Source organism: Oncorhynchus kisutch, linkage group LG23, assembly GCF_002021735.2.
Source record: "Oncorhynchus kisutch isolate 150728-3 linkage group LG23, Okis_V2, whole genome shotgun sequence".
Lineage (NCBI taxonomy): Eukaryota > Metazoa > Chordata > Actinopteri > Salmoniformes > Salmonidae > Oncorhynchus > Oncorhynchus kisutch.
In genome coordinates this window covers 45,086,286-45,113,042 of record NC_034196.2, presented here as the reverse complement: position 1 = coordinate 45,113,042, position 26,757 = coordinate 45,086,286, and the positions used below count along the sequence as shown (strand labels likewise).

General features: G+C 44.4%; 1 protein-coding gene across 2 annotated transcripts in view; it reads right to left on the bottom strand.

Annotated features, from left to right (window-relative positions):
- LOC109884257 (cingulin-like protein 1) overlaps positions 1-24,084 on the bottom strand; it is a 117,814-nt gene extending 93,730 nt beyond the window's left edge. For both annotated transcript variants that reach the window (XM_031802990.1, XM_031802991.1), the window contains exon 1: positions 24,013-24,084. The gene's annotated coding sequence lies outside the window, so the exon portion shown is untranslated. The remainder of the gene's footprint in view (positions 1-24,012) is intronic.
- Between the last annotated feature and the right edge of the window lie 2,673 nt (positions 24,085-26,757).

The following is a 26,757-nucleotide window of genomic DNA, read 5'->3' as shown; positions in this document are numbered from 1 at the left end:
ATCCAGAGATCAGCCTGTTGTCAGTCAGTCCTATAGAGCCAGAGATCAGCCTGTTGTCAGTCAGTCCTATAGAGCCAGAGATCAGCCTGTTGTCAGTCAGTCCTATAGAGCCAGAGATCAGCCTGTTGTCAGTCAGTCCTATAGAGCCAGAGATCAGCCTGTTGTCAGTCAGTCCTATAGAGCCAGAGATCAGCCTGTTGTCAGTCAGTCCTATAGAGCCAGAGATCAGCCTGTTGTCAGTCAGTCCTATAGAGCCAGAGATCAGCCTGTTGTCAGTCAGTCCTATAGAGCCAGAGATCAGCCTGTTGTCAGTCAGTCCTATAGAGCTCTTGTCAGCAGTGGTTTTCCTCTTTTGCCCCACCATGTTTTTGTAGCGCTGAACTAGTTCATGCTTTAGAGCTGTCAGCATACTATGAAAGGCCAGGGTTCAGACCAGAACAGTACAAGGTGTGTCAGGGTAGGGCAAGTTGGCTGTCTCACTGTGGTGGCCCTTGGCCAAGGCATGCCTTGCCATGTTCTCGTTCTCCATGCTAGCTTTGTGCGTGTGTGTGTGCGTGTGTGTGTGTGCGTGTGTGTGTCCTGTTCTGCTGGGTGGGACAGCACACGATCTGACAGAGGTAGGCCTTTCTAGGCCTTTCTAGCTGCAGAAGTTCTTGATTGCATAATACCAAATAAATCTATCACTTTGAATAGCCTCCCTCTCACCTCTCACCTCTCACCTCACTACTCTCCCCTTTCTACTCAATTAAATTTACATTTAAATTGAAGGGCTTTATTGTGATGGGAAACATATGCTAACATTGCCAAAACAATTAAAATGACCAAAATCACAAAAGTTCCAAAAGAATAAAGACATTTCAAATGTCATATTATGTATAAATAGTTCAAGTACAAAAAGGAAAAATGAACATAAATATGGGTTGTATTTATAATGGTGTTTGTTCTTCACTGGTTGCCCTTTTCTTGTGGCAACAGGTCACAAATCTTGCTGCTGTGATGGCCACACTGTCGTATTTCACCCAGTAGATATGGGAGTTTATCAAAATTGGGTTTGTTCTCAAATTCTTTGTGCATCTGTGTAACCTGAGGGAAATATGTGTCTCTCTAATATGGTCATACATTGGACAGGAGGTTAGGAAGTGCAGCTCAGTTTCCACCTCATTTTGTGGGCAGTGTGCACATAGCCTGTCTTCTCTTGAGAGCCATGTCTGCCTACGGCAGCCTTTCTCAATAGCAAGGCAATGCTCACTGAGTCTGTACATAGTCAAAGCTTTCCTTAATTTTGGGTCAGTCACAGTGGTCAGGTATTCTGCCGCTGTGTACTCTCTGTTTAGGGAAAAATACCATTCTAGTCAGCTCAGTTTTTTTGTGTCAAGTAATTATCTTTTTGTTTTCTCATGATTTGGTTGGGTCTAATTGTGCTGCTGTCCTGGGGCTCTGTAGGGTGTGTTTGTGTTTGTGAACAGAGCCCCAGGACCAGCTTGCTTAGGGGACTCTTCTCCAGGTTCATCTCTCTGTCGGTGATGTCTTTGTTATGGAAGGTTTGGGAATCGCTTACTTTTAGGTGGTTGTAGAATTTAACGGCTCTTTTCTGGATTTTGATAATTAGCGGGTATCGGCCTAATTCTGCTCTGCATGCATTATTTGGTGTTTTACGTTGTACACTGAGGATACTTTTGCAGAATTCTCAATTTGGTGTTTGTTTCATTTTGTGAATTCTTGGTTGGTGAGCAGACCCCAGACCTCACAACCATAAAGGACAATGGGTTCTATAACTGATTCAAGTACTTTCAGCCAGATCGTAATTGGTATGTCCAATTTGATGTTCCTTTTGATGGCATAGAATGCCCTTCTTGCCTTGTCTCTCAGATCATTCACAGCTTTGTGGAAGTTACCTGTGGCGCTGATGTTTAGGCCAAGGTATGTATCGTTTATTGTGTGCTCTAGGGCAACGGTGTCTAGATGGAATTTGTATCTGTGGTCCTGGCAACTGGACCTTTTTTGAGGACACCATTATTTTGGTCTTACTGAGATTTACTGTCAGGGCCCAGGTCTGACAGAATCTGTGCAGAAGATCTAGGTGCTGCTGTAGGCCCTCCTTGGTTGGGGACAGAAGCACCAGATCATCAGCAAACAGCAGACATTTGACTTCAGATTCCAGTCTCACCTCTCCCCTCTGCGTCACAAACCCATCCCAGAATTTGAAACTGAAACCTACTTCCTCTTTTTCAAGAGCAAAAAATATCTGTGGAGAAGCAGCACAGTCTATGTCTCTTCTAATGACTGTTTCTATCAGCTTCTAATGACTGTTTCTATCAGCTTCTAATGACTGTTTCTAACAGCTTCTAACAACTGTTTCTATCAGCTTCTAACAACTGTTTCTATCAGCTTCTAACGACTGTTTCTATCAGCTTCTAATGACTGTTTCTATCAGCTTCTAATGACAGTTTCTATCAGCTTCTAACGACTGTTTCTATCAGCTTCTAATGACAGTTTCTATCAGCTTCTAACGACTGTTTCTATCAGCTTCTAATGACAGTTTCTATCAGCTTCTAATGACAGTTTCTATCAGCTTCTAATGACAGTTTCTATCAGCTTCTAACGACTGTTTCTATCAGCTTCTAATGACAGTTTCTATCAGCTTCTAACAACTGTTTCTATCAGCTTCTAATGACTGTTTCTATCAGCTTCTAATGACTGTTTCTATCAGCTTCTAACAACTGTTTCTATCAGCTTCTAATGACTGTTCATTTATTACACTGGTAATAAACCTTTACACAATACAGGCCCATCTGGGTCAGCGTAGTGCACTATGTAGGGTATAGGGTGACATTTTGGATGCATTATATCCATCATAAAAGATGGAACAGTTGCCAACAACTCTGCACCAGCTCTTATCTAATCTGTCCATGGATTCAGTAAACTATTCCAGGGTGTAGATAGACCCTTTAGCTTGCCCCTCATAAAACGTTATCAGAACCGCGATGAGCTTGGAATAAGGAAGTTGGAAGTAGATTTTTTTTTTTTTTATGACAGTGATATCTGAAAGTACAGGAAGTACATTCCATTCCGGTCACAATGACTTCCCTTTTCCATACAAGGCACTTACACACCATGTAAAACTTAGCCAATAAAACGTGTTTGGGACTGAGTGCTGTAACTAGGCTACCTGGCTGTCAGTGTGTGAAGTCCCTTCAAGGGGCAGGTAGGTAGTGGTAGAGAGTTTAAGGGGCAGGTAGGTAGTGGTAGAGAGTTTAAGGGGCAGGTAGGTAGTGGTAGAGAGTTTAAGGGGCAGGTGATCTTTAACATACACTGTAAATACTTGGATGGGTATGAGAGAGAGAGAGAGAGAGAGAGAGAGAGAGAGAGAGAGAGAGAGAGAGAGAGAGAGAGAGAGAGAGAGAGAGAGAGAGAGAGAGAGAGAGAGAGAGACCCAGGATAACCTCCGGTCTAACACGGTAGAGAGAACACCACTAAAACCACGACAGCTTTGTCTGTCTGTCTGTCTGGTAGGTTGGTAGGTTACAGTCATTCTTTCAAGACGACGGTGAAAGACGACGTTGTAATCTACGGTATGTAGACTGTATGCTAGTCCCTCTCATTGCTTTAGATAGAGGGTTTACTAAAGGGCTGGATTTCAATCCGTATCGCGGAAGATCAAAAATGTAAATAAAATGTAAAGGTTTTTCCGATTGAGGCGACATCGTTTACCTTGAATAAAATCTCTGCGACATCGTTTACCTTGAATAAAATCTCTGCGACCACGTTTACCTTGACTACAATCTCTACAACATCGTTTACCTTGACTACAATCTCTACGACCACGTTTACCCTGACTACAATCTCTGCGACCACGTTTACCTTGACTACAATCTCTACGACCACGTTTACCCTGACTACAATCTCTGCGACCACGTTTACCTTGACTACAATCTCTGCGACATCGTTTACCTTGAATAAAATCTCTGCGACCACGTTTACCTTGACTACAATCTCTACAACATCGTTTACCTTGACTACAATCTCTACGACCACGTTTACCCTGACTACAATCTCTGCGACCACGTTTACCTTGACTACAATCTCTACAACATCGTTTACCTTGACTACAATCTCTACGACCACGTTTACCCTGACTACAATCTCTGCGACCACGTTTACCTTGACTACAATCTCTACGACCACGTTTACCCTGACTACAATCTCTGCGACCACGTTTACCTTGACTACAATCTCTGCGACATCGTTTACCTTGAATAAAATCTCTGCGACCACGTTTACCTTGACTACAATCTCTACAACATCGTTTACCTTGACTACAATCTCTACGACCACGTTTACCCTGACTACAATCTCTGCGACCACGTTTACCTTGACTACAATCTCTACGACCACGTTTACCCTGACTACAATCTCTGCGACCACGTTTACCTTGACTACAATCTCTGCGACATCGTTTACCTTGAATAAAATCTCTGCGACCACGTTTACCTTGACTACAATCTCTACAACATCGTTTACCTTGACTACAATCTCTACGACCACGTTTACCCTGACTACAATCTCTGCGACCACGTTTACCTTGACTACAATCTCTACGACCACGTTTACCCTGACTACAATCTCTGCGACCACGTTTACCTTGACTACAATCTCTGCGACCACGTTTACCTTGACTACAATCTCTACGACCACGTTTACCTTGACTACAATCTCTGCGACCATGTTTACCTTGACTACAATCTCTACAACATTGTTTACCTTGACTACAATCTCTGCGACCACGTTTACCTTGACTACAATCTCTGCGACCGCGTTTACCTTGACTACAATCTCTGCGACCACGTTTACCTTGACTACAATCTCTGCGACCACGTTTACCTTGACTACAATCTCTGCGACCACGGCAACGTTGCTATGGATTGAATAGAGCCCTTAAAGTGGAACTGGTAGCACTTCTGCAGCCTGACATCTTGTAAAGAAATATACATCCCTAGAAAGAATGACACTTTTAAAAAAATCTGATAAGCGAGAATAGGTCACATTCAAGTTTATATAAATTCTTAGAATTATTTGGGAATTATGTATACTAAGGTGAAGATTCTATATCAATATAGAGTGACAAAGAGAGAGAATTGTCTAGAGAATTCGTGACTAACTATTACATTATTTAGTGACACCACGACACCACGACAGCTTTAAAACCATTATTATACAGTCAGTCAGTACTGCATTATTATACAGTCAGTCAGTACTACATTATTATACAGTCAGTCAGTACTACATTATTATACAGTCAGTCAGTACTACATTATTATACAGTCAGTCAGTACTACATTATTATACAGTCAGTCAGTACTACATTATTATACAGTCAGTCAGTACTACATTATCATACAGTCAGTCAGTACTACATTATCATACAGTCAGTCAGTACTACATTATTATACAGTCAGTCAGAGGTGCATTATTATACAGTCAGTCAGTACTACATTATTATACAGTCAGTCAGTACTGCATTATTATACAGTCAGTCAGTGGTGCATTATTATACAGTCAGTCAGTACTAAATTATTATACAGTCTGTCAGTGGTGCATTATTATACAGTCAGTCAGTACTACATTATTATACACTCAGTCAGTACTACATTATTATACAGTCAGTCAGTACTACATTATTATACAGTCAGTCAGTACTACATTATTATACAGTCAGTCAGTACTACATTATCATACAGTCAGTCAGTGGTGCATTATTATACAGTCAGTCAGTGGTGCATTATTATACAGTCAGTCAGTACTACATTATCATACAGTCAGTCAGTGGTGCATTATTATACAGTCAGTCAGTGGTGCTTTATTATACAGTCAGTCAGTGGTGCATTATTATACAGTCAGTCAGTGGTGCATTATTATACAGTCAGTCAGTGGTGCTTTATTATACACTCAGTCAGTACTACATTATTATACAGTCAGTCAGTGGTGCATTATTATACAGTCAGTCAGTGGTGCATTATCATACAGTCAGTCAGTGGTGCATTATTATACAGTCAGTCAGTACTACATTATTATACACTCAGTCAGTACTACATTATTATACAGTCAGGAAGTGGGGTGGAGGGTAGAGGTTAAGGGTTGTCACAGAAGAAGTTGACCAAGTTTTGAAATCAGTGGAATGCCCGGCGGAAGATGAGTATGATAGCTAAGTAGACAGAATATTCTGCCGTTTGATTGCAAATATGAGGACTGAGTCGAAAAGAGAACACAGGAGGCTGTTGTATAAACACCTGTCTCTCGATTACATCTTCAATCTAAAGGCAACCACGGCAACTGTGACAGGGAGGGAGAAGCATCCAAGTATATGGGTAAGAGTCTAGCTACTTTTTCTGATATTATACATTTCTAATTTAGTCAGAAAGTCGTTTTCATTGCAAGTTAACGCTTATTGTTAGCTAGCGAGCTAAAGTTAGCTGGCTGGCTCGCTAGCTAACATTACATGTATGATCTGTGTAGTAATATTATTTGTATCTCAGGAAGCCATTTGCATTGCTAGTTATAGCCTAGTGTTAGCTAGCTAGCTAACATTGAACCTAGTTGCTTAGCTTTAGCTACCTGTAGTTTCATGCAGGTTAGTAACATTATGAGTTGGGATTACGGGTTAATTGATTAGCTAGCTAGCTAACGTTAGCTGGCTGGCTTGCTAGCTAGCTAACATTACATGTATGATCTGTGTAGTAATATTATTTGTATCTCAGGAAGCCATTTGCATTGCTAGTTATAGCCTAGTGTTAGCTAGCTAGCTAACATTGAACCTAGTTGCTTAGCTTTAGCTATCTGCAGATTCATGCATGGCGCATGTTAGTATGAGATGAGATTATGATTAATTGTTTAGCTAGCTAGCTAGCTACATATCTAAACTAAAGACTCCACTATGCCAGTAACCATTTCACTGTACCGTTTACACCTTCTGTATCCTGTGCTTGTGACAAATAAACGTTGATTTAATTTGATATAGTTTGTGTTTACCAGAGACGGTAATGTGAAGACATGACCTGCACCAAAGTCAGATTAGGATATAACGAGAAAGTGTCCAAGTTCTAAAGATCTCCGGGAGAATACCCTTCTTTTATTTCGTCACACAACCCTAAGCTATTTTCTGTAATTAGCTAGACATTAACATATAAACTAATGATCTTGCTGTGAGTTTATTTTCCTGTAATAATTAAATACAAATTAGCTAAAGTCAAGACGTTGTCAGCTGTATGTTATGGTCATTATTTGAACTCGCTAGCCAGCTAACTTAAAGCTATAAAGGAACCAAAACATTGTTTAGAAATTTTATTTTAATTGCCTGGTTTGCTAGATTGACATTTACTAAGTTCATTTTTAACAGGTGGGTTTATTGGTGTTAAAATACCAGGCTGCTGATATCATGCAGCCTGTAATTTTTCTGTTTATACTCTTTCATAACGACAACAACAAGTTTAATGTCGGTCTACAATAAAATAATCATTGGTCGTAGACAAAGAAGAACTCTCCAGTAGGTGTAGCAAAACATTCAAGAGCCATTTTCACCGTACCACCGCTTTGTCATGCACAGATAATTATACAAACTTTAAGTGTGTGGGGTGCTCTGCCATTGGCTGTAGTGTTTTATCTTATCAGTAGTCAACGTCCACTGCTGTGAGAGGGAGTGGTTTATCAGTTTATCAGTGTATCAACATTCAAAGCAGAATTACTCCATCCAATTGGTGACAGATTTTTATGCAAATATTCTAGAATCTGCATGAAGACAATATTCAAAGTGTGTTTCCGCCAAACATACTTGTTGCAGATAAAATCAGTGCTTCAGTTATCATGTCCGGAATAAAAATCGAAAGTTCAATGTGTTTCCATCGTATTTTCACCTCTACAGATTAGTTTTGTCACAGGCCTACTCTGGTCTCGTCACAGGCCTACTCTGGTCTCGTCACAGGCCTACCCTGGTCTTGTCACAGGCCTACTCTGGTCTTGTCACAGGCCTACTCTGTTCTTGACACAGGCCTACTCTGGTTTTGACACAGGCCTACTCTGGTCTTGTCACAGGCCTAATCTGGTTTTGTCACAGGCCTACTCTGGTTTTGACAGGGGAGCTCTAGACAACAGCTGGCAGATACAGTGCAGGAAGGCTAGCCTACATGATGACATTATGGATAAGAGAGAGAATGGTTTTATTTTGTCAAAACGGCAGTCAAGCATCAATCATCATCTCACCAGAAGAAGACCCTCGATATTTATTGGAAAGGAGCATCAAGATCACTGCACTTTCACCACCCTGTGACGTTTCTAAATGATTTATTCTGTAGCCTAATAAACACTGCGATAAACTGCATGGCTTCCCCGAGTCCTAGTGGGAGGACCACACGCCATATCATGGTGTGACTCAAAGTTTACTTTGACATGATGGTTATTATATCAATATTTGCACATAGAGCTATTTCCACTGCCATTTAATGTTATTAAATAATGTTAATGTTACTGCCACAATTAATGTTACCGACACAAAAAGATCACAAACAAATGATCTGTCTGCATTTATAAAATGATACTGAAACATATATATATATATATATATTTATACGGTATGACTTTACTTGCATAAAGAAAACAGTGGAAAAAACCATGGCTACTATAAGTTACTCATTTAACCCATGTCAGAAAAGAAAAATTATGTAAATTAGTGTAGCGAAATTACTGCCCGGGGTGGGGGGGGGGGGGGGGGGTCACTCTCATTCAGATACCACAATAAAAACTGCTAACATTCCTCTCAACCTTATGGCAAAATGTGTAGAATTGCAGGAGATTAGCTGTAAAACTGCTCATTTTCCTCTCTGCCACATGGCAAAATGAGTAAAATGACATGAAATTAGCTATAAATCCTGGTAACTGAATTCAAGGAGGGGAGTTAATTGGAGCAAGGCATAACAGAGACATGAGGGATCACAGCCGACTGTGAGGCATAAAGATGTAGGATCTAAATTTGTAGGATCTAAGTTTTCTACAGCAAGAAAATTATAGTTATTATGTAGATTATAATTAATGGTCATCTTTGAAGGGGTTGATACATTTTTATTAAAGGGAAGATCAAATCTGAAACTTCTGAAGCCTTTTTAAATCTAAAATACACTACACGTTTTACTTTTCCTGCATTGCAAGAAAGTCCCCCTGCAACAGGGTGATCAAATTAAGATCCTACATCTGTAGCTCAGTTGTATCAATAAACTATTCCCCATAAATGGCTGGGCTCTGGCCTGTGCTGCTGTGGAGCTATATGACACGTGGGCGGCAGGTAAACTAGTGGTTAGAGCGTTTTGCTTTATCTTGACCAGAGGTCGCAGTTGTAAATGAGAACTTGTTCTCAACTTGCCTACCTGGTTAAATAAAGGTGAAATAAATCAAATTAAATATCAAATACCCCAAGCTGACAAGATAAAAAATCTGCTGTTCTGCCCCTGAACAATGCATTTAATCCACTGTTCCCCGGTAGGCAGTCATTGTAAATAAGAATTTGTTCTTAACTGATTTGCCTAGTTAAAGAAAGAAAATGTGAACCATAGCTAGGTGGCTCTGGCCTGTGCCATACAGAAGCTAATCTAACTCTGCAGGGGAACCACTCCCTGTCACAGCAGTGGATGTTGACTACTGATAAGATAAAACACTCCAGCCAATGGGCAGAGCCCCCCACACACTTAAAGACGGTATGCCTATCTCTGCCTGACCAAGAGGTGGTAAGGTGTACGTATATCTGTGATGTTTAAAAACATTGGCATTGTGTCAAACACAGTTCAAATCTGAACCAACAATCAGATGGAAAATGAAAAAACTCCCTTTATGAGAAACAATCTGTCAAATCAAATCTGAGGCCTTTTGTCATTGACTCTATTTGTAAAGGCGGCTGCTTAATAGTGTGGAAAATTCTGAACTGACTTTTTATTACGGGCCATGTAAATTGTATATGATCTCATCAGTTAAACGCTAAGCTAACAAGTAAACAAAAGGGTCAGAGATTAGAAGAGAGCGAAGAGGCTATCCCCTAACAAGTGCAGACACATGTTCACAAAGCTGAGAGCTACACGGTCAATTAGTTAGATGTTCAGGAGTGTCTCAATTCTCTTAAAGTCTTTAAGGATCTCCTAGAGTCTGATGAAAGATGGCCTCGTCTGGTATGTGGGCTTGGCGTTTGATGACACACTGTAAACACACAGATAATCACATAGGCAGAGTCTAGACTCTCTAGAGAGACTGACATATTCTGTGTTTTTTAGTACTTGGAGAAGTTGCCAGGTCTCAGGTCTATACAGGGTTGAGCACTAAGGATGGACACGCCCACCCACTTCCTCTCCCATCCTCCGTTGCGCCACCCAAACTTCAACTCTGTCGGTGTTTCCCACCAACCTGAGGTTTCTCGGGGTACACACTCGTATAACTAGAATAGGAACACTACCACCAAACTCCCCCCCCCCACCCACCAACCCACCTACCCAAACCCAGCTTCATCAGTCGTAAACAACTGGAGGGACGCCATCTTCTTTCAGATACCAAAGGAACTGAAGAACACAAACAGCTGAAGATGATAAACTCCAATAGAAAAGAACACATTTCTCTGTTCCATCTTTTCAAATAGAGAGAGATGTTTGATGAGTTGTTGTCTGCGTCGTTATTACCAACACGTTGCAATGATGTCTGTGACATTTGTGAAACAGGTTCCCGAAGTGAGTTAAACCTACAGTATGTTCAACATGTAACAGCGAAACTCAAAAAACATCCACTTGTCTATGGCCAGAAGCAAGAAAAGTAGCCCAAGTCTGGCAGCGTTGAAAATCTTTAGTAAAGGACCTCTGCTCCTCCGAGTAGAGCCTTGTACGGGCATGAATTTTAAGCCCTACCCATGCCAGCGATGTTCAGGCCCTACCCTACCCAGGCCCGATTGCTTCTGCCAGGCCCTGCCCAAACCAGAAATCAGAAATAACTTCCCCCTTTAGTATCCGTTAGCTGCTTGTCTGTGTGTCCCTCGCTCCCTGCTCTGCATGCGCTCTGTGCGTGACTCTGCTTGTATGAATATCCATAGTAACGCCTCTGCTTGCTGTTCCGCTCAATGACGAGACAGAGAGCAGTTAGCTGTAAACTAGCTACCTTTCATCATTCGAAACTCTGTCAAAACTCAAGGCACATTATTATTTTAGGTAAAATAATATCTCCTGTGGACTCAGACAATGTTCTGGTCTTATATTTGATGAGGTTAAAGCACTTCTAACACCACGATACGTACTGTGCAGTAGAGCACAAACAAACGGCTCAGCTTCAAAATGTTAATGTTCAATTCAGTGATACCCAAGCCCTGCCCGTACCCTAGTTATTGATGAATAAACAGGCTCTACCCGGCCCTGACCTGATGTATAATGTTGTGGCCCATCGGGCTCAGGTTGCGTAGCAGAGCTCTACCTCCAGGAACCAAGAGGATTAAGGGCCCTATGTTCCTCCAGGAACCAAGAGGATTAAGGGCCCTATGTTCCTCCAGGAACCAAGAGGATTAAGGGCCCTATGTTCCTCCAGGAACCAAGAGGATTAAGGGCCCCTATGTTCCTCCAGAAACCAAGAGGATTAAGGGCCCCTATGTTCCTCCAGAAACCAAGAGGATTAAGGGCCCCTATGTTCCTCCAGAAACCAAGAGGATTAAGGGCCCCTATGTTCCTCCAGAAACCAAGAGGATTAAGGGCCCCTATGTTCCTCCAGAAACCAAGAGGATTAAGGGCCCCTATGTTCCTCCAGGAACCAAGAGGATTAAGGACCCCTATGTTCCTCCAGGAACCAAGAAGATTAAGGGCCCCTATGTTCCTCCAGGAACCAAGAGGATTAAGGACCCCTAAAAGAGTAAGCAAGTATGTTCAAAGCAACAACAGCAGGAGGTGTGGTTCAAAACTAGCTACCCTCTTAGCCTGCATCAGAGTTAGATAGAGAAAGTGACCGATGACAATCCAACACTAAAACAAAACAAAGACTAAGGCTACATCCCAAATGGCATCCTAATCCACATATAGTGCACTACTTTTGACTAGGACCCATAAGGCTCCAGCCAAAGGTAGTGTACTATATAGGGAATAGGGTACCATTTGAGACTCAGGCAAAATCCCTAATGAATTCTGAGGCTAGATAATTGATGTAAAATATATCACTAGCCACTTTAAACAATGCTACTTAATATAATGTTTACATACCCTACATTACTCATCTCATATGTATATACTGTACTCTATATCATCTACTGCATCTTTATGTAATACATGGATCACTAGCCACTTTAAACTATGCCACTCAATATAATGTTTACATACAGTATATACATATGAGATGAGTAATGTAGGGTATCTTGCCATATTGAAGTAATACATGCATCACTAGCCACTTTAAACAATGCCACTTATGTTTACATACCCTACATTACTCATCTCATATGTATATACTGTACTCGATACCATCTACTGCATCTTGCCTATGCCGCTCTGTACCATCACTCATTCATATATCTTTATGTACATATTCTTCATCCCTTTACACTTGTGTGTATAAGGTAGCAGTTTTGGAATTGTTAGGTTAGAGTACTCGTTGGTTAATACTGCATTGTCGGAACTAGAAGCACAAGCATTTTGCTACACTCGCATTAACATCTGCTAATCATATGTACATTTGATTTGATTTGATTTTGATTTGAGATACACCATGAGGTGACTACACAAGTGTGGCGGTTGGATGTTTAGTTTCATATTCAGTACCTGACAGAGAGATGGGCAAGTCTATGCAAGACTATTAGTTGATAAAAGATAAGATAGTAACAGCCCAAACAAACTCCCGTGTAAACAATCTCACACTTAAAGAATGAGTAACATGCACGATTACCTATTATGGAACTGCACACTGTATATCAGAATTTCGTCCAATGTCCCCCCCCCCCCCCCCTTTACACACATCAAGCCACACCACCGATAAATAACTATGGGTCCGTGGTTGAATTCCTGCTGCTGTGTAATCTAAAATAACCCTGACCCTAACCGTGACATCACAGATAACGACATTAAGGAGGATGGGATCGGTCCCACGTTAAACAACGTACAACTTGTAAAGACAATTAGATAGCATACGTTAAGGCTTCGTAAGCACTACATTACAGTCTCGCAAATCGTTTATAAGCGTATGTTATACTCTATAAATGGAGCATCAACATACGCAGTACTTTATGTCACATGTTGGGGGTTGTTAGGTCACCGTTTATTCTCCATTTATGGACAGGTCTACGATGTGGACTAACTGGGGCTGACTGAACTAACAAATGATTCAGCTATGTCCTTCAAGGGTCAAGTGTGTTTTGGCTTTGCCTAAAGTAACTCTGACATACAATACCAGCCCAGCAGACACCCTCATTCTCTACATACCAGCCCAGCAGTCACCCTCATTCTCTACATACCAGCCCAGCAGTCACCCTCATTCTCTATATACCAGCCCAGCAGTCACCATCATTCTCTACATACCAGCCCAGCAGACACCCTCATTCTCTACATACCACCCCAGCAGTCACCCTCATTCTCTACATACCAGCCCAGCAGACACCCTCATTCTCTACATACCAGCCCAGCAGTCACCCTCATTCTCTACATACCAGCCCAGCAGACACCCTCATTCTCTACATACCAGCCCAGCAGTCACCCTCATTCTCTACATACCAGCTCAGCAGTCACCCTCATTCTCTACATACCAGCCCAACTGACGTCCTCATTCTCTACATACCAGCAGACACCCTCATTCTCTACATACCAGCAGACACCCTCATTCTCTACATACCAGTTTAGCAGAAACCCTCATTCTCTACATACCAGCTTAGCAGAAACCCTCATTCTCTACATACCAGCCCAGCAGAAACCCTCATTCTCTACATACCAGCTTAGCAGAAACCCTCATTCTCTACATACCAGCTTAGCAGAAACCCTCATTCTCTACATACCAGTCCAGCAGACACCCTCATTCTCTACATACCAGTCCAGCAGACATCCTCATTCTCTACATACCAGCCCAGCAGACACCCTCATTCTCTACATACCAGCCCAGCAGACACCCTCATTCTCTACATACCAGCTTAGCAGAAACCCTCATTCTCTACATACCAGCCCAGCAGAAACCCTCATTCTCTACATACCAGCCCAGCAGAAACCCTCATTCTCTACATACCAGCCCAGCAGACACCCTCATTCTCTACATACCAGCCCAGCAGACACCCTCATTCTCTACATACCAGCTTAGCAGAAACCCTCATTCTCTACATACCAGCCCAGCAGAAACCCTCATTCTCTACATACCAGCCCAGCAGACACCCTCATTCTCTACATACCAGCCCAGCAGAAACCCTCCTTCTCTACATACCAGCCCAGCAGAAACCCTCATTCTCTACATACCAGCCCAGCAGACACCCTCATTCTCTATATACTAGTCCAGCAGACACCCTCATTCTCTACATACCAGCCCAGCAGACACCCTCATTCTCTACATACTTACAGTGCATATTTCCCTTGCACAATTTAGTCTGTCTGTCCTCTCACGGTCACTGTGGTTGACTAGTATTTATTTTTTTAACTGACAAGTAGCTTCAAATGTGATTTAGATACCACAACTGAAACTGTCCAAAATAGTTTTTATTCAATGAATTGTGTTCTCCCACTGCACGAGGGTGAAAGTATTGCACTATATAAGGAATAGTGTGCCATTTGGGATGCAGACAGTGTCTACAAACACACCACCGTGACTTGTCCACTCAGTGCATCACTGAGTTGGTGATTGGCACATTATATACAACGGGTATGTCTAATCTTGAATGCTGATTGGTTAAAACCGCATTCCAGCCGGTGTCTATTCCACAAGTTACCACCGGCTAAATCTATGATGTGGAAAAGCCGATTTACTCTGTCCCATCTGACTGTGCAATCCAATGTCTCGTCAGCCCAGCCAGGCAATTTATAAACTTGATCTCCACTATAAAAAGCATCTAGACATTATCTCACATTTCTTTTAGACAAACATTTAGTTTTCAACAGCGGAGATTTGTATAAACCTTGCTGTCTGTCTCTCCGACATTTGCAACATTGTTTCATTATTGAAAATTTGATTTCCAGCTGTAGTAATGAACATGTCGGGACAAGATAAATAGGCAGGCAACGTTTCTCAGCCAATCAAAATCATGAATCAGCTGGAATAATATTTATGTATATGCACAAAGAAATGTCAATTGAAAAAAGGTCAAACGAAACGAAGTGCAGCTAGTTTGCAGTCTTTCCAGACTCGGTTTGAAGTGATTGTGTTAGCTGTGTTGTTAGCTATCTCCTCTGAACAACAGTGTCCAGCTTCAGTTTGAAGTGATTGTGTTAGCTGTGTTGTTGGCTGTGTTGTTGGCTAGCTCCTCTGAACAACAGTGTCCAGCCTCGGTTTGAAGTGATTGTGTTAGCTGTGTTGTTGGCTAGCTCCTCTGAACAACAGTGTCCAGCTTCAGTTTGAAGTGATTGTGTTAGCTGTGTTGTTGGCTAGCTCCTCTGAACAACAGTGTCCAGCTTCAGTTTGAAGTGATTGTGTTAGCTGTGTTGTTGGCTAGCTCCTCTGAACAACAGTGTCCTGACGAGAGAGCACATGTTCTATGCCAGGTGAAATCGTGTCTCATTAGTTCATTGTTATGGATGTATCCAAATAAATGTCACTAGAAAACAGCTTAAACAAATGCAGCTACTGTTGTTATTCTGTCTGTTTGACGTGACTGTAAGTTAGCCGTAGTTGGCTAGCAAGCAAACAAGGGAAAAGAACGTTGACAGCCAGTATGGCAATGGAAAATTTAGACCAAACGACTGGGTCGCGTTCGTAGATACAGAACACAAAGACTGAACGAGTGGGTCGCGTCCATAGATACAGAACAAAAAGACTGAACGACTGGGTCGCGTACATAGATACAGAACAAAAAGACTGAACGACTGGGTCGCGTCCATAGATACAGAACAAAAAGACGGAACTCTTGCTCTTGCAACCGAGCCAATATAACGAACGACCAGCCGGCTTGGATAGGAACTTTAGATTTGTGTCGGGACTATATCTTGTGGAAGGATGAAATAGTATGAATAAATTCATCAAAATAACGTTAATGAAAAATATGTCAATCATTATTTTTTTATATGTTGGTGTAACAGATGGGAACCGGCTAGCTAGTTAGCGGTGGTGCGCGCTAAATAGCGTTTCAATCGGTGACGTCACTTAAACAGTTAGCTGTCTGTTAGCATATGAACAGTTAGCTGTCTGTTAGCATATGAACAGTTAGCTGTCTGTTAGCATCTGAACAGTTAGCTGTCTGTTAGCATATGAACAGTTAGCTGTCTGTTAGCATATGAACAGTTAGCTGTCTGTTAGCATATGAACAGTTAGCTGTCTGTTAGCATATTAACAGTTAGCTATCTGTTAGCATATGAACAGTTAGCTGTCTGTTAGCATATGAACAGTTAGCTGTCTGTTAGCATATGAACAGTTATCTGTCTGTTCCTTTGTGTCACCCAACACAAAATGAATGTTTGCATTTCTAGAGGAAGTAATGGAGGAAGTGTGGGGAGGGGGGTGGGGTGAGCTGAGATAATTGTATCTGTACATATCAACACACCTCTTCCATTACTATTTCACAGTTACTCTAAACTTAAATATGGAAATCCTCTGAACAAGGTGAGCTGTACGGTTGTAATTGTCAAATGCTTACAACAGTGCACTTCATGTAAAGAACAGTCACCTTTGACTGACTGGAGAACAAAAGGATCCTAACAGGTCTTGTTTTCACGGTCTTCTGTTTCGACAGAAAAACAACAGTGACCTGCCAGGTGATGATGATGTGATCATGGAGCAAGTTGCAGGCTCTTTCTCTCTCCTGTGTCGAGGGACTGTTTTGTGTTTGCATAGTGCTAATACTTGAAATCACCTAAATCTTGATTAATAGCATATCTCTGTTCACATAGCTCTGCTCTACAGTAATTTAGGCAGGTAGGTAGGTACACGGGGGGGAGGGAGACTCAGATATATGCGTGGGTTGCTGGTAGGCCTATCTCTTCCTTCCTGTGGGAATGAAATGGAGACCTATTGATGTGCTACCAACACGTCTTACTTACAGTTTAATGAAAACCACACATTTGGGTTGACAGATAATCATGCATTTGTCTTTTCACTTCTTCAGGAGTCTTCAACCGTGACAAATAATTCTCACCACATCTCGTCATTAGCGCTGAAAACAACAGCATGGTACTTTGGATTACCATAGGTTTTCCTGAAATACTGTTCATATCTCCAAGCTGTTACTACAGCAGCCTTTTTCTGTACAGGCCTACAGTAGCCTTGTCTGCACAGGCCTACAGTAGCCTTGTCTGTACAGGCCTACAGTAGCCTTGTCTGTACAGGCCTACAGTAGCCTTGTCTGTACAGGCCTACAGTAGCCTTGTCTGTACAGGCCTACAGTAGCCTTGTCTGCACAGGCCTACAGTAGCCTTGTCTGTACAGGCCTACAGTAGCCTTGTCTGCACAGGCCTACAGTAGCATTGTCTGTACAGGCCTACAGTAGCCTTGTCTGTACAGGCCTACAGTAGCCTTGTCTGTACAGGCCTACAGTAGCCTTGTCTGTACAGGCCTACAGTAGCCTTGTCTGTACAGGCCTACAGTAGCCTTGTCTGTACAGGCCTACAGTAGCCTTGTCTGTACAGGCCTACAGTAGCCTTGTCTGTACAGGCCTACAGTAGCCTTGTCTGCACAGGCCTACAGTAGCCTTGTCTGTACAGGCCTACAGTAGCCTTGTCTGTACAGGCCTACAGTAGCCTTGTCTGTACAGGCCTACAGTAGCCTTGTCTGTACAGGCCTACAGTGGCCTTGTCTGTACAGGCCTACAGTGGCCTTGTCTGTACAGGCCTGCAGTGGCATTGTCTGTACAGGCCTACAGTAGCCTTGTCTGAACAGGCCTACAGTAGCCTTGTCTGCACAGGCCTACAGTAGCCTTGTCTGCACAGGCCTACAGTAGCCTTGTCTGTACAGGCCTACAGTGGCCTTGTCTGTACAGGCCTACAGAAGCCTTGTCTGCATAGGCCTACAGTAGCCTTGTCTGCATAGGCCTACAGTAGCCTTGTCTGTCCGGTCCTACAGTAGCCTTGTCTGTACAGGCCTACAGTAGCCTTGTCTGAACAGGCCTACAGTAGCCTTGTCTGCACAGGCCTACAGTAGCCTTGTCTCTACAGGCCTACAGTAGCCTTGTCTGTACAGGCCTACAGTAGCCTTGTCTGTACAGGCCTACAGTGGCCTTGTCTGTACAGGCCTACAGAAGCCTTGTCTGCATAGGCCTACAGTAGCCTTGTCTGCATAGGCCTACAGCAGCCTTGTCTGTCCGGTCCTACAGTAGCCTTGTCTGTACAGGCCTACAGTAGCCTTGTCTGAACAGGCCTACAGTAGCCTTGTCTGCACAGGCCTACAGTAGCCTTGTCTCTACAGGCCTACAGTAGCCTTGTCTGAACAGGCCTACAGTAGCCTTGTCTGCACAGGCCTACAGTAGCCTTGTCTGTACAGGCCTACAGTAGCCTTGTCTGTACAGGCCTACAGTGGCCTTGTCTGTACAGGCCTACAGAAGCCTTGTCTGCATAGGCCTACAGTAGCCTTGTCTGCATAGGCCTACAGTAGCCTTGTCTGTCCGGTCCTACAGTAGCCTTGTCTGTACAGGCCATACAGTAGCCTTGTCTGTACAGGCCTACAGTAGCCTTGCCTGCATAGGCCTACAGTAGCCTTGTCTGTACAGGCCATACAGTAGCCTTGTCTATACAGGCCTACAGTAGCCTTGTCTGTACAGGCCTACAGTAGCCTTGTCTGTACAGGCCTACAGTAGCCTTGTCTGTACAGGCCTACAGTAGCCTTGTCTGCACAGGCCTACAGTAGCCTTGTCTGCACAGGCCTACAGTAGCCTTGTCTGCACAGGCCTACAGTAGCCTTGTCTGCACAGGCCTACAGTAGCCTTGTCTGCACAGGCCTACAGTAGCCTTGTCTGTACAGGCCTACAGTAGCCTTGTCTGCACAGGCCTACAGTAGCCTTGTCTGCACAGGCCTACAGTAGCCTTGTCTGTACAGGCCTACAGTAGCCTTGTCTGCACAGGCCTACAGTAGCCTTGTCTGCACAGGCCTACAGTAGCCTTGTCTGCACAGGCCTACAGTAGCCTTGTCTGCACAGGCCTACAGTAGCCTTGTCTCTACAGGCCTACAGTAGCCTTGTCTCTACAGGCCTACAGTAGCCTTGTCCGCACAGGCCTACAGTAGCCTTGTCTGCACAGGCCTACAGTAGCCTTGTCCGGACAGGCCTACAGTAGCCTTGTCTGCACAGGCCTACAGTAGCCTTGTCTGCACAGGCCTACAGTAGCCTTGTCTGGACAGGCCTACAGTAGCCTTGTCTGCACAGGCCTACAGTAGCCTTGTCTGCACAGGCCTACAGTAGCCTTGTCTGCACAGGCCTACAGTAGCCTTGTCTGCACAGGCCTACAGTAGCCTTGTCTGCACAGGCCTACAGTAGCCTTGTCTGTACAGGCCTACAGTAGCCTTGTCTGCACAGGCCTACAGTAGCCTTGTCTGCACAGGCCTACAGTAGCCTTGTCTGCACAGGCCTACAGTAGCCTTGTCTGTACAGGCCTACAGTAGCCTTGTCTGTACAGGCCTACAGTAGCCTTGTCTGCACAGGCCTACAGTAGCCTTGTCTGAACAGGCCTACAGTAGCCTTGTCTGTACAGGCCTACAGTAGCCTTGTCTGTACAGGCCTACAGTAGCCTTGTCTGCACAGGCCTACAGTAGCCTTGTCTGTACAGGCCTACAGTAGCCTTGTCTGCACAGGCCTACAGTAGCCTTGTCTGCACAGGCCTACAGTGGCCTTGTCTGTACAGGCCTACAGTAGCCTTGTCTGTAGAGGCCTACAGTAGCCTTGTCTGCACAGGCCTACAGTAGCCTTGTCTGCACAGGCCTACAGTAGCCTTGTCTGTACAGGCCTACAGTAGCCTTGTCTGTACAGGCCTACAGTAGCCTTGTCTGAACAGGCCTACAGTAGCCTTGTCTGAACAGGCCTACAGTAGCCTTGTCTGTACAGGCCTACAGTAGCCTTGTCTGTACAGGCCTACAGTAGCCTTGTCTGCACAGGCCTACAGTAGCCTTGTCTGTACAGGCCTACAGTAGCCTTGTCTGCACAGGCCTACAGTAGCCTTGTCTGCACAGGCCTACAGTGGCCTTGTCTCTACAGGCCTACAGTAGCCTTGTCTGCACAGGCCTACAGTAGCCTTGTCTGCACAGGCCTACAGTAGCCTTGTCTGCACAGGCCTACAGTAGCCTTGTCTGCACAGGCCTACAGTAGCCTTGTCTGCACAGGCCTACAGTAGCCTTGTCTGCACAGGCCTACAGTAGCCTTGTCTGCACAGGCCTACAGTAGCCTTGTCTGTACAGGCCTACAGTAGCCTTGTCTGTACAGGCCTACAGTAGCCTTGTCTGTACAGGCCTACAGTAGCCTTGTCTCCACAGGCCTACAGTAGCCTTGTCTGCACAGGCCTACAGTAGCCTTGTCTGCACAGGCCTACAGTAGCCTTGTCTGTACAGGCCTACAGTAGCCTTGTCTGCACAGGCCTACAGTAGCCTTGTCTGCACAGGCCTACAGTAGCCTTGTCTGCACAGGCCTACAGTAGCCTTGTCTGCACAGGCCTACAGTAGCCTTATCTGTACAACCCTACAGTAGCCTTGTCTGCACAGGCCTACGTAGCCTTGTCTGCACAGGCCTACAGTAGCCTTGTCTGCACAGGCCTACAGTAGCCTTGTCTGTACAGGCCTACAGTGGCCTTGTCTGTACAGGCCTACAGTGGCCTTGTCTGCACAGGCCTACAGTAGCCTTGTCTGTACAGGCCTACAGTAGCCTTGTCTGCACAGGCCTACAGTAGCCTTGTCTGTACAGGCCTACAGTAGCCTTGTCTGCACAGGCCTACAGTAGCCTTGTCTCTACAGGCCTACAGTAGCCTTGTCTGCACAGGCCTACAGTAGCCTTGTCTGCACAGGCCTACAGTAGCCTTGTCTGCACAGGCCTACAGTAGCCTTGTCTGCACAGGCCTACAGTAGCCTTGTCTCTACAGGCCTACAGTAGCCTTGTCTGTACAGGCCTACAGTAGCCTTGTCTCTACAGGCCTACAGTAGCCTTGTCTGCACAGGCCTACAGTAGCCTTGTCTGCACAGGCCTACAGTAGCCTTGTCTGCACAGGCCTACAGTAGCCTTGTCTGCACAGGCCTACAGTAGCCTTGTCTGCACAGGCCTACAGTCGCCTTGTCTGCACAGGCCTACAGTCGCCTTGTCTGCACAGGCCTACAGTAGCCTTGTCTGCACAGGCCTACAGTAGCCTTGTCTGCACAGGCCTACAGTAGCCTTGTCTGCACAGGCCTACAGTAGCCTTGTCTGCACAGGCCTACAGTCGCCTTGTCTGCACAGGCCTACAGTAGCCTTGTCTGCACAGGCCTACAGTAGCCTTGTCTGCACAGGCCTACAGTAGCCTTGTCTGCACAGGCCTACAGTAGCCTTGTCTGCACAGGCCTACAGTAGCCTTGTCTGCACAGGCCTACAGTAGCCTTGTCTGCACAGGCCTACAGTAGCCTTGTCTGCACAGGCCTACAGTAGCCTTGTCTGCACAGGCCTACAGTAGCCTTGTCTGCACAGGCCTACAGTAGCCTTGTCTGCACAGGCCTACAGTAGCCTTGTCTGCACAGGCCTACAGTAGCCTTGTCTGTACAGGCCTACAGTAGCCTTGTCTGCACAGGCCTACAGTAGCCTTGTCTGTACAGGCCTACAGTAGCCTTGTCTGCACAGGCCTACAGTAGCCTTGTCTGCACAGGCCTACAGTAGCCTTGTCTGCACAGGCCTACAGTAGCCTTGTCTGCACAGGCCTACAGTAGCCTTGTCTCTACAGGCCTACAGTAGCCTTGTCTGTACAGGCCTACAGTAGCCTTGTCTGCACAGGCCTACAGTAGCCTTGTCTGCACAGGCCTACAGTAGCCTTGTCTGCACAGGCCTACAGTAGCCTTGTCTGCATAGGCCTACAGTAGCCTTGTCTGCACAGGCCTACAGTAGCCTTGTCTGCACAGGCCTACAGTAGCCTTGTCTGCACAGGCCTACAGTAGCCTTGTCTGGAGCCACTTCTGCTCAATTTACTCCAACATGGTTTTACTGCTACAGACTGAAAATACATTTACTTTACAACCGCTTAATTAACTTCTCAACTAAGCAACGGCAAAAACATGGGGCCACTACATTCAAACTAATCCCCGGTACATGTTAATAACAGTGCATTAAAGTAGGAATGAGGAGTTAGAGAGAGCCCCTGGTGGGGACAGCATTAGCAGCCACCAGAGAGAGAACGTCCCAAATCCCACCCTATTCCCTATATAGCGCACTGCTTTTGACCAGAGCTCTATGGTAACCTGGTTCAAAGTAGTGCACTATAAAGGGAATAGGGTGCCATTTCAGAAACTAGTCCTATTCAAGTTTAGCTGGTCGGTGTACTCCTTTATTTGGTTGGTCGTGTGAAAGAAAATAATGTCCCCCCCATTAAACATTAGGAGAGACTCAGAAAAGGCTGTTCTCTCTCCCATATAAATGCTACTTTCACCCAGTCACTTTCACCCTGTTACTTTAACTGTCACTTTCACCCAGTCACTTTCACCCTGTCACTTTCACCCAGTCACTTTCACCCAGTCATTTTCACCCAGTCATTTTCACTGTCGCTTTCACCCAGTCACTTTCACCCAGTCACTTTCACCCTGTCACTTTCACCCTGTCACTTTCACCCAGTCACTTTCACCCAGTCACTTTAACTGTCACTCTCACCCAGTCACTTTAACTGTCACTTTCACCCAGTCACTTTCACCCAGTCACTTTCACCCAGTCACTTTCACCCAGTCACTTTCACCCTGTCACTTTCACCCAGTCACTTTCACCCAGTCACTTTCACCCAGTCACTTTCACCCAGTCACTTTAACTGTCACTCTCACCCAGTCACTTTAACTGTCACTTTCACCCAGTCACTTTCACCCAGTCACTTTCACCCAGTCACTTTCACCCAGTCACGTTCACTTTCACCCAGTCACTTTCACCCTGTCACTTTCACTGTCCCTTTCACCCAGTCACGTTTACTTTCACTCAGTCATGTTCACTGTCTGTTGCAATACCTACAAGTATCCTAGATCAACAAAATCTCTCTTTTTCAGGTTAGGGGTTGGCTAGCCTCTCTTTGAACAGAACATCTCTGTGTCTAGTCTATACAAAAGGAAGGGTTGGCATTTGTCATGACAAGAAGGTTAAATTAAAATGTCTAACAAAAACGACACCTTTTAACTCAAGCAGAGGAACTTTTCCAGGCTATATCACGCTCAATAATTAAACTATAACGTTTTTCGTTTTCTTTCGACAGGTAACATATTGGCCTATATACTGTCATACCGCATGCCCATGTGGCGTCTGTCTGCGTTTTCCCTCTGATTATCTTTGTATTAGTCAAGGTATTCTGTTATCACAGAGTCGTCCATACAAGAACAAACACATGGTCTAATAATAGTATAATAATAATAATAATAATAAAAAATAATATATAATAATACCCAAATCTCAAAGATGTACAACACGCCATAGGATAAGGTTCATTATTTAAAGCTTTGTTCAAATCTGTCACCATACATTTCAGCCAGAGTTTGATGTCTGACGTGTAAAAAACTCCAATGTGTATAGCTGGTAAAATCACATTGATTTACATAACATAATTGTAATTCTTACACGTTACACGCAACTGTATAGGATTACAAATTGATATAAGCGGAAAGTTCAGTCCTTTATCAGTTCAAATAGACCCCAGCGGTTAGAAAAAAATGCGCTTCTTGACTTACCTTTTTCGTTTACCGTGAGAGCGCGCGCCCAAGATCAGAAGTAAACGGAATCCTCGTGGTGCTGAACGGTAACACCCGTGCAGTTGCCTCAGAGGAAGGCGTTAACATACCTGACGCACGCAGCGCAGCACAGCTCAGCCTGTCACTCACATTGTGGTGTGTAGGTCCCTGTAACTAGGTGATATTGGCCTCAATATGTCGCCGTAAAAATGATTTAGCGTTACGCTAATTGCCTAGAGGTATTTAGGGCAGTTGTTGTATGTGGTTCTCAAGGCACCGCTGCCATCTAACATGTTTGGAATTCCGTATTATTCTGTACATAAATCGGAGACACTATATTTAGTACGATATGTTAAGTTTCATATGGTATGTATTAATTTGTGGATGTGCATCGTCCATTTCGTATGATATGTTAGGTAATTGCAATTCGTACAGTATGTTACGGATTAGCAAAACGTACAATATGCTACGAATTTAAGTTTGTTGTGGGTAACTTTAGCTAGGTGTCTAACGCTAAGTTTAAGGTTAAAGAAAGAGTTACGGTTAGGGGAAGGGTTAGCTAACATGCTAAGTAGTTGCAAAAGTAGCAAGTAGTTAAACGTTTTACATAAGTATTCAGACCCTTTACACCTTTAGCAGCAATTACAGCCTTGAGTCTTCTTGGGTATGAATCTACAAGCTTGGCACACCTGTATTTGGGGAGTTTCTCCCATTCTTCTCTGCAGATCCTCTCAAGCTCTGTCAGGTTGAATGGGGAGCGTCGCTGCACAGCTATTTTCAGGTCTCTCCAGAGATGTTCGATCGGTTTCAAGTCCTGTCTCTGGCTGGGCCACTCAAGGACATTCAGAGACTTGTCCCGAAGCCACTCGGAGTTGTCTTGTCTGTGTGTTTAGGGTCGTTGTCCTGTTGGAAGGTGAACCTTCGCCCCAGTCTGAGGTCCTGAGCGCTCTGGAGCAGGTTTTCATCAAGGATCTCTCTGTACTTTTCTCCGTTTAGTTTTCCCTCAATCCTGACTAGTCTCCCAGTCCCTGCCACTGAAAAACATCCCCACAGCATGATGCTGCCACCACCATTTTTCACCGTTGTCACGAATATCACCGAAGGTGGCTTCCCTTCCCGTTCGGGTGGCGCTCGGCGGTCGTCGTCGCTGGTCTATTAGCTGCTACCGATCCCTTTTTCCCCTTTTCGTTTGGTTTTGTCTAATTGGTTTCCCTGTTCCTTGTTGGGGTTGTTTAAGTTCGGTTAGCCCGCCTGTGTTTGTGCTTGTTGCTGTGATGTGTTCATTATTATTGTTGGGTTTTTTCGCTGTCCGGTGAGGTACCAGTTTGTTCTTGGGTAGAGTGTATTACACCTGTGTTCGGCGTCACCCGTTGTACGCTATTCTGTTGGACATTAAAGCGTTTTTTCCCGAATCCTCTGCTCTCTGCGCCCGACTCCACTCCTTAGGGATGGTGCCAGGTGTCCTCCAGACGTGACGCTTGGCATTCAGGCCAAAGTGTTAAATCTTGGTTTCATCAAACTAAAGAATCTTGCTTCTCATGGTCTGAGAGTAATTTAGGTGCCTTTTGGCAAACTCCAAGCTGGCTGTCATGTGCCTTTTACTGAGGACTGGCTTCCATCTGGCCACTCTACCATAAAGGCCTGATTGGTGGAGTGCTGTAGAGATGGTTGTCCTTCTGGAAGTTTCTCCCATCTCCACAGAGGAACTCTGGAGCTCTTTCAGAGTGACCATTGGGTTCTTGGTCACCTCCCTGACCAAGGACATTCTTCCCCGATTGGCGGCCAGCTCTAGTAAGAGACTTGGTGGTTCCAAACATCTTCCATTTAAGAATGATGGAGGCCACCGTGTTCTTGGGAACTTTAAATTATGGAGAAATATGTTATTCTTGGGGACCTTCAATGCTGCAGAAATGTTTTGTTGCCCTTCCCCAGATCTGTGCCTCGACACAAATGCTGTCTCAGAGGTCAATTCCTTTGACCTCATGGATTGGTTTTTGCTCTGACATGTACTGTCAACTGTGGGACCTAGAGTTGGTTTCCTTAATACCACATAACCTAATACAGTATAGAGTTGGTTTCCTTAATACCACATAACCTAATACAGTATAGAGTTGGTTTCCTTAATACCACATAAGCTAATACAGTATAGAGTTGGTTTCCTTAATACCACATAACCTAATACACTACATGCCCAAAAGTATGTGGACACCAGCTCATCAAACATCTCATTCCAAAGCCATGGGAATTAATATGGAGTTGGTCCCCCATTTGCTGCTATGACAGCCCTCCACTCTTCTGGGAAGGCTTTCCACTAGATGTTGAAACATTGCTGCAGGGACTTAATTCCATTCAGCCACACGAGCATTAGTGATGTCGGGAACAATGATGTTGGGCAATTAGGCCTGTCTCGCAGTCGGCGTTCCAATTCCTCCCAAAGGTGTTCGATGGTGTTGAGGTCAGGGCTCTGTGGTGCTGGTCAAAGTTCTTCCACACCGATCTCGACAAACTATTTCTGTATGGACCTCGCTTTGTCCACGGTGGCATTGTCATGCTGAAACAGGAAAGGGCCTTCCCCAAAATGTTGCCACAAATTTGGAATTACAGAATTGCCTAGATTAGAATGTCATTGTATGCTAACCCATGACGCTCCAGGCGGTTCTTGTGCTGACAGATCATTTTTAAAGAGCTGCGCGCTTCAGCACTCGGTGGTCCCGTTCTGTACTCTTGTGTGACCTACAGCTTCAC